The sequence below is a fragment of the Elephantulus edwardii genome, unplaced genomic scaffold (assembly GCF_000299155.1).
Source record: "Elephantulus edwardii isolate Elephantulus edwardi_28Jun2011 unplaced genomic scaffold, EleEdw1.0 scaffold00053, whole genome shotgun sequence".
Taxonomy (NCBI): Eukaryota; Metazoa; Chordata; class Mammalia; order Macroscelidea; family Macroscelididae; genus Elephantulus; species Elephantulus edwardii.
The window spans coordinates 11,604,338-11,612,939 of NW_006399803.1; positions in this window are offsets into that span (position 1 = coordinate 11,604,338).

The following is an 8,602-nucleotide window of genomic DNA, read 5'->3' on the forward strand; positions in this document are numbered from 1 at the left end:
TCTCTCTCTCTCTCTCTCTTTCTCTCTCTCCCTCTCCCTCTCCAGAAAGCTGGCTGATTACTGTTTCCAATTCTAGTTAAAAGAAACAAAACGCACAACAAAACAAAACAAAAACACACAGCTAAGTTATCTCAGAAGTCCTCATTTCCTGGTGTTTTTGTTTCTGTTTCTTTATTAATGTCAACATATAGCTGTCCTAAAGAAGGGTAGATGTTTTTATTTCCTAATCCAAATACATCCTGAATATAAAGTGGCATAAATATGATGATGGAAGAGACCCAAGAAATGTTAGTGTTAAATTATTTAAAGCGGATTTAGTTCTACCTTGAAAGCTGACTTCCTGGGCAATGTGCTTCAAGGAAGCCTTAATCCTTGCTCTTTGGTGTAGATGGGTTCACATGCTAAGCATTTAATCAGTTAGTCACCACTCTACTAAGGACTTGTTGTGGCCGCAGCAGTAGTGTAGGCCCACTACATTTCTGAACATCCCCTCCTTGGAACAGAGATAAATTGGATCTTTGAAAAGTATGAAAGCGCTGTGAAATTAAAGTACTTTATATGCAGTTTGACTTTGAAAAGACTGAATGATCAAGGGAAAAGGAAGGGAGATGGAGAGGCTGGGAGTAGACATCTCACTTGTATACTGAAATACATCAGGTCCAGGAATGAGAATTTCATTTCACACAACTCTAACTCTGTGTGGTTTTTTAGCTGTGCCAGTAAATTCATATACTTTAAAAAACCTTTTTCCTATAGTGAGACTTATAACTCACTTTGTTGATTCAATGAGCTAAATGCAAGATATAGGAAGATGCCTATGATTAGATGAGAAAATAATGCAATCCCTCTTCCTCCTTTGTCTCCATTTTTATTCACTGTGTGCGTTACAGTTTTGTGTTTGTTTTTTTTTGATAGAAGGTCAGTAAAAATAAGATGACATAACACAGTGCCTACTGCAATGGGCTCAAGAACAGCAGCAGATATGGGGATGGTACAGGATGGACCAGGCAATATTTTGTAATGTACGTAGGTTTGGTGGTGGTGGTGGCGGTTGTTGTTATGTGCCGTCGAGTCGTTTGATTTGAAAATAACATGACAGCACCTGACTGAAACAAACTATTTTTGTGTGGAAGACCAAGTATCAAGCACCATTTTAAAGGCTAGATTTCAGTGTAATCCATTCCCATGTCTTCCTCACTACATTGCAAAAATTGCAGATTCTTTCAAAGATGGTACTATACCTTGTTTAAATAGAGACATAGAGATATAGTGATACATTCTTTGGGAGAGTATAGAATATGTCTTTAGAGGGCTCTGATGGCTTCATGAGTAAGGAGCTGAGCTGCCAACTCAAAAGCAAGCAGTTAGAATCTACCATTTGCTTCATGGGAGAAAGAAAGGCATTCTCCTCTCATGCAATTTACAGCCTCTGAAAACCCAATGGAGAACACTTAAGAGTTGGTTCTGACTCGACAACACACAACCACAATCATTGTAGCCTTGAAACACAGTAGGTACTTAATGTTTATGAAATGAAACATAATTTTGTTTTGAATGCTCGAATGTGCTATAAAAGTCAAGCAGAAGTTATAAAGGGACTTAAAAATGTTTTTGTAAAGGAGTAATAGCAATTGTCTTTCATCATTATTGAATAGAAATTTATATACACTAACATAGATTCAGGGATCTCTGGTGGCTTATGAATATATAATATTACCAAGTAATATGTACTTAGTTAGAAGATACCTAATAATATCATCACATAAATGAATATTTTTTTATATTTTTATGAAATCCTAAAAAAGTTAGAAATTACAGAAAATTAGTGCGTTGGTCTTCAAAATAGAAAATGGTTTAAGACGTTCCTTGAAGGAAATGAGTAATAAATAGGTCCTTCCTATTCCCACTTCATTAACTCTTTCTGTGATAGCATGTCCAAATGAAGAGTGTAGAAAGTATGAAAAGAGACTGAATAAAATATTTTAAAATACAATCACGACATATTCAAATGAAATAATTTCTCATGAAGAAAATGGATGGCTTTGTGGTTAGCCTGCTTGAATTTCTTTTGAGAAAGATTTCCTCTGAAATTTTGAACTCTTAATGACAGAAAGTGGCAAAATATCCCTTAAGTATCTATGCCTACAGATTCAAATTCTGGACACAAAGGTTGTGATACTTCAGTGAAAACTTAACCCAGAGAGAAAAACAGAAGACTTGCATTTCTTTTCTCTCCTGGAGTGGGGCTGATCACTTTCTGACATCAGTCTGTTGCCAAAGAAACACTCGTGGTGACACAAATCTAGCATTATGACTTCACAATAAAAAGTAGGGCTTTATTTTCTTTTACTTCTTTTACACAGTAGGTGGACAAGATCTACTCTCTAAGGAAGAAAAGCATTTTGCTTGAGTATAAAGAAAGGCAGCAATTTAGAAAAGTGGACAGGAAATTATTAACTACCCATGGAGAGAAAAAAAAAATTAGAGTTTTCTGCAGTAGATTTTCCCTTAGCCTTTAAAGCCAGACACGTCATTTTTTTTTAAATGTGACTTCAAACAATATGCCTAATTTATAACAAAGGAAAATGTGTAAAGAATGAAGTGATTGTATATAAAGATATATAGAGAAACTAGTTTTGGTCAAACTTACCTGTAAAATTGTTTTAATAAGGTTAAAAATATAATGCTCTATGAGGCTCAGTGTTAAGAAGACAAAGATTCTCACCACTGGACCAATTGGTAGCATCAGGATGGATGGCGAAGAGATTGAGATTGTTCACAGCTTCAGTTTGCTCGGCTCCACGGTCAACACTCTTGGCACCAGCAGCCAGGAAATCAAAAAACGTATTGCAATGAAAAAGTCTGCTGTTAGGGACCTCTCTAAAGTACTCAAGAGCAATGGTGTCTCTCTGGACACTAAGGTGCGCCTGATACAGGCCATGGTCTTTGCAATCACTTGTTATGCATCAGAGTGTTGGACAATGACTAGGGAGGACAGAAGGAGAATGGATGCCTTTGAGCTGTGGTGCTGGAGAAGAGTATGGACTGCAAAAAAAACAGATTCATGCTGGAGAGGATTAAACCAAGCAACTCCTTGGAGGCAAGGATTCTGGGGCTTCGTCTGACATACTTTGGGCATGTTGCAAGGAGGAACAGGTCCTTGGAGAGAGACATCATGCTTGGGAGGGACAGCACAGGAGGGGAAGACCCTCTATGAGATGGATTGATTCAGTGACTGGGGTAATTGGGATGGGTGTGTCAGAGGCATTGCAATTGGCACAGGATAGAGCAGAGTTTAGGGCTGTTGTGCATAGGGTTGCTATGAGTTGCAAACGACTCGACGGCACATAACAACAACAACAACAATGACTCTCTAAAATGCAATTTGATTAGTTTCCAGATTTAGGTTTTTTTCAGTTTACATTTACTACATAAGTAGCCTGAAACAATAATCTTGTTAAAGAATCTTATGAGTAGTATAAAGGATGAAAATTTGTATACTTTCAATATCATATGTTTAAGAGAATTTTGAATTTACAGAAAATTACAAATACAGTAGAGATCCATGTATTTCACTGCAGTTTATTGATAACATCTTGCATTACTATAATACTAAAAAAAACCCACAAACCAATAAATCCTGTAACTCGTTGTTCTCACATCAGAAGGAATTCATCCCTGATCCTCCTTTCAGTTTCTGAGGCTGTAAATCACATGGGAGGAGATGGCCCACCTTTCTTTCTACGAGTGACTGGTGGATTTGAACTGCCAGAGAAGTGGAAACTGAGCGGTGCAGTTCCCCAATAGACTAGGCCACCAAAATGATCTTGCTGTGTAACACTATTTTTTTTAATTTAGATACCAATATATTTTTGTTAACTAAGTTTCATACTTTATTCTCCAGGGGAAGACACAGAAGTAGAATGGCCTTCTTATCACATTTTATCATAGATCTTTATTATCCAAATGACTTTACATTGCTGAGGTTAATCCATCACCTGGTGAGATAGTGGGTGTCAAATTTCTCCTAACAATTTTTATCCTTACCATGCCCTTTCTAATTTTACACTTTGGAAGAAAGTCAGTTAAAGATTGAAGTGTTAAGCTCTACCTCTTTGAGGGCAGAGTGTCTACATATATTATTTCAATATTTTTCTTTTATTCCAGATATTTGCCTCTTCTGTCTCATTTACTAATTTATTGAATAATTTATATTAATATGGATGAATAGATAACTTATTTTATACTAGGATGGCATAGAATGCTGGTATTTGTGTTACTAACCCACCTTCAGCAATTCTGTGGGAGAAAGAATACAATCTCTTCTGATGTGATTTACAGGCTCCTGAAAACCTACTGAAGGGTCATCTGTGAGTCATGTCCTACTCAGTGGCAATGAGTTTGACGAACAACATTAACTTCATTTGTTTTGTTGCTTAAAGTTTTCTAGTTATTACAGTTGCGAGCCTTTTCCATTGGCCCCTGTGTCTTCTGTGTAACTTTCAAAACAGCCAAATTGAATTCTAATAGTTTATTAAATCACTTTATACATTGACTCTGTAAAATAATTCTGGGGAAAATGATAATTTATTTGGCCATAATAGTAGCTGGTGGTTTGATCAGATGGCAAATTTAATATTCTGGTGGGGTTTTTTTATCAGTTGTTAATCTATTATGTTGTTATTGTTAGGTGCCATCAAGCAGTAGATGACTCATAGCGACCCTATGAATGAAAGACCTGAGTGCTGTTAATAGAGTTTCTGGAGGCAAGCCATTTTGAAAGTGGATGCCACTCCTGCTTCCAAGCTTGTTTTAATAGGGGAGCTCCACCAAATGCTGTTCACCATGGATGACCATTATTACGTTTGACACATCAGTGTCGTAGTGTTTAGCATCACAGCAACCACGAGTTACCTCTGTACAACAAGTGGACAGACCAGAGTTATACCACTTAGAAGAATGTTTGACAAAAAATACCCAATTTCAATCAGGCTTGAGGGCCACAGATTAAAATCACCCACCTTGGGTTTGGTAGCATAACTTTCTGTCCACTGGGCCAACATAGCTCTTTCTATGTTGTTGTCTCAAGAAAACCAATTCATGGTTTGCAATTTATGCCAATAACCTTGCCATTTTTTCAGGATTTAGTGTTTTTGCTTGTTTCTTATCCTTAGGATCATGAGAACAAGACTGGGAATAGAGTTGGTGAAGTGTTCACACTTACTATGACCTTTTTCGCCTTTCACTGACATTTTGTTTAGCTTTAAAATACTGTACTTAACAATTTCGTCCATAGAGAGGGAAGATAAAGTCTTCTCCCGCTCACCTGATCTCTCCCCAATTCTCTACTTTAGCTTTTGTCTTCTATACAATGAAAAGGGAATAAGTAGGAGGGTGACCCAGTCAAACAGTCTTAGTACTTGTCAGCCTGTTGCTGAACTTACTTTCTAGGCTGTCAAGGTGTAGGGGAAAGTTTCTATGTGTGTGTGACTTTCCTCCTAGGAGCCCCATCATATTGGAGGCAGTCATGATTTGAAACAAAATGTTATTTAGTGCTTCATCTAGAGATATTGGTATCATGATTTTGAAAGTAGTTCTCACTATGTTTTATATGGCACTAGAATTTCAGTTCAGACTATATAGACTGCCCTAAGACACAAAAACCAGCAAAATAAAAGGAAGTAAGAGATAAGAGATAGAATTCTTCATCTACTTCAGTTCTTTGTAGTAGAGAGGGCATGGAGATCTTGTAAATCACTGATTTAGTATCCATTTATTTTGTTCGTGGCATCACAATCTTTTAAAATGTAACTTTTTATTAGCTTGGATCTATAATTTCTGTCACTAGAAAGCTTTGCCAGCCTCTTTTATGTGTTATTGTTTATGTCTTTATCTTTTTATTGCCAGTGACAAGGCATAGAGCAAAGCTCAACTAAATAACACAAAACACCATCGCATTGCTTAATAACACAGGGTGAAGGAATGAAAAAACAGATCTGAGTGAAGCACTGTGTTATACTTATTTACTGCTTTAACCCACTGACTCCTGCAGGAAACTCTGGCTGTTCAACCAAAGATGTCCTGATGTATTTTTAGCTCCATGTGATGATTTACCTAGAGAGGTTTTTCCTAAAAGATGCTTTCTTTGTTTATCTTTTGTGAAATATAGTTAGGAGTGACAGAGCAGTTTGTTATAAGAATTAAGAATATTAAGATATTGGTTTTCATTCTAAAAGAATATAATGCTTATGAAAGAATTGCTAGGAGAACAAACAAGTTCGTCCTGGAGACAGTGAAGCCAGGCTGCTCCTTGGAGGCAAGGATTCTGAAGCTTTGTCTGACATACTTTGGACATATTGCAAGGAAGATCAGTGCTTGGAGAGGGACGTCATGCTTGGGAGGGTGGGGGGACAGTGCAGGAGAGGAAGACCCTAGATGATATGGATTGATTCAATGACCGGGGGGGGGGTAATGGAGATAAGTGTGTTGGAAGCAGTGCGATTGGCACAGGATAGAGCAGGCTTTAGGGCTGTTGTACATAGGGTCGCTACAGTCGCAGATGATTTGATGGCACATATCAACAACAACAACATGAAAGGATTCTGAAGTTGCACAGTTGTGTTATTCTTACTTATGATGCGTCTCCTTGCTGGGTTTAGGAGGGGTCTTTACAGCAATATAGTGAAGCTTAAGGAACTGCTACTACACTGAGTTGTTTTTTAATTTTCTTTTCAACATTTCTAGCAGTTATCACAAGCATAGAAGAAAAGCTGAGACATGGCATATGGCAGTAAATATATGGATGTGCCTTATGCTATAGATATAAATATGAAGCTGATCATAGTAAAGCCTTTTGGGTTTTTGGCATTGAAGGAATAGATGACAATTCCCCATCTGTGGTTAGTGAGATGTTCCAGAAGAGTGTTCTAATAATTATAAAGGATTGTCATGCTTTCACACATATAATCTGTCACATTTATATAGCTGAAGAGGGTGCAAATAGTTATGCATCCTAAGTGTTAATTGATCTAAAATATTTTCCTATACTAGTATAGCATCTTTTGAGGTGCCCTTTTACCTTATTTTGTGATAAGTGAGCATAAATAAAACACCAATGGCATGATATTATTGTTTCTAGGTTTTTCTCTATGGCAACCCAGCTGTCATTTAAACCCTTCCAGCATCCCTGATGTTTGCTTTGCAAAATGAACAGTTATCCTTACACTTGTTCCCACACATCTGGCAAGGGAAGCCACATGTTTGCAAAGATGAAATTGTACACAGTTTAGTGAAATTTTCAAAATGTTTATGTATTAAAATTGTTGTTGCTGTTGTTGTTATGTGCCGTCGAGTTGCTTGCGACTCATAGTGACCCTATGTACAACAGCCCTAAACTCGGCTCTGTCCTGTGCCAATCACACTGTCTCTGACACTCCCATCCCAATTATCCCAGTCACTGAATCAATCCACCTCATAGAGGGCCTTCCTCTCCTGCGCTGTCCCTCCACCCTCCCAAGCATGATGTCCCTCTCCAAGGACCGGTCTCTCCTCACAACATGTCCAAAGTATGTTAGACGGAGCCTCAGCATCCTTGCCTCCAAGGAGCCACCCGGTTTAACCCTTTGCAGGACAAATCTGTTTGTTTTCCTAGCAGTCCATGGTATTCTCAATGCTCTTCTCCAGCACCACAGCTCAAAGGCATCAATTCTCCTTCTATCCTCCCTGGTCATAGTCCAACTCTCTGATGCATAACAAATGATTGCAAAGACCATAGCCTGTATCAGATACACCTTAGTCTCCAAAGAGATACCATTGCTCTTCAGCACTTTGGAGAGGTCCCTAACAGCAGGCTTTGCCATGGCAATGCGCCTTTTAATTTCCTGGCTGCTGGTGCCAAGACTGTTGACTATGGGGCTAAGCAAACTAAAGCTGTGTACAATCTCAATGTCTTCACCATCCATCCTGATGCTGCCAATTGTTCCAGTGGTGACATACATTATTTTCTAACATTTTAAAAAAACTTTATTTTATATTGGCTTGATTGCTAAGTTCATATAATTGTGTTTTATTCATATATATTACATGCCTTCATTCACATGGTTTTCCATAGGGTCATTCTCATACATTGTGTTTTGTACAATTAATCACCATTGATCTATACCCACTATTATCCTGTCTACATTTGAGAGCACACCTAAGAAGGAGGTACACCAGGTGGAAATCACAAACTTTTTATCCACTACCAAAGATCAAATGCCGCCGGTGTATGAATATTTGCAGGCTGTTAGGGCTACCAGTTCCTGAAGAGCTTGCTGACCTAGAATAAAAGTCTAGCCCAGAAGTGGAAAATACACACTATGGACTTTTTTCCCCTTAATGAGAGACATACAGAAGAATTTCATGAAACAAGATATGATTAAAAGCCTATGTGATGAAGGAGGAAGTTCAAGCTGCACTGAAGGAATTGGCAAAAAAAAAAAAAAAAAAACCCAAAAAAAAAACAAGGCCTCAGGAATTGACAGCACACCAATTGATATATTTCAACAAACAGTTGCTGACCCGGACACAGTCACCAGGTTGGGCCAAGAAATTTGGAAGACAA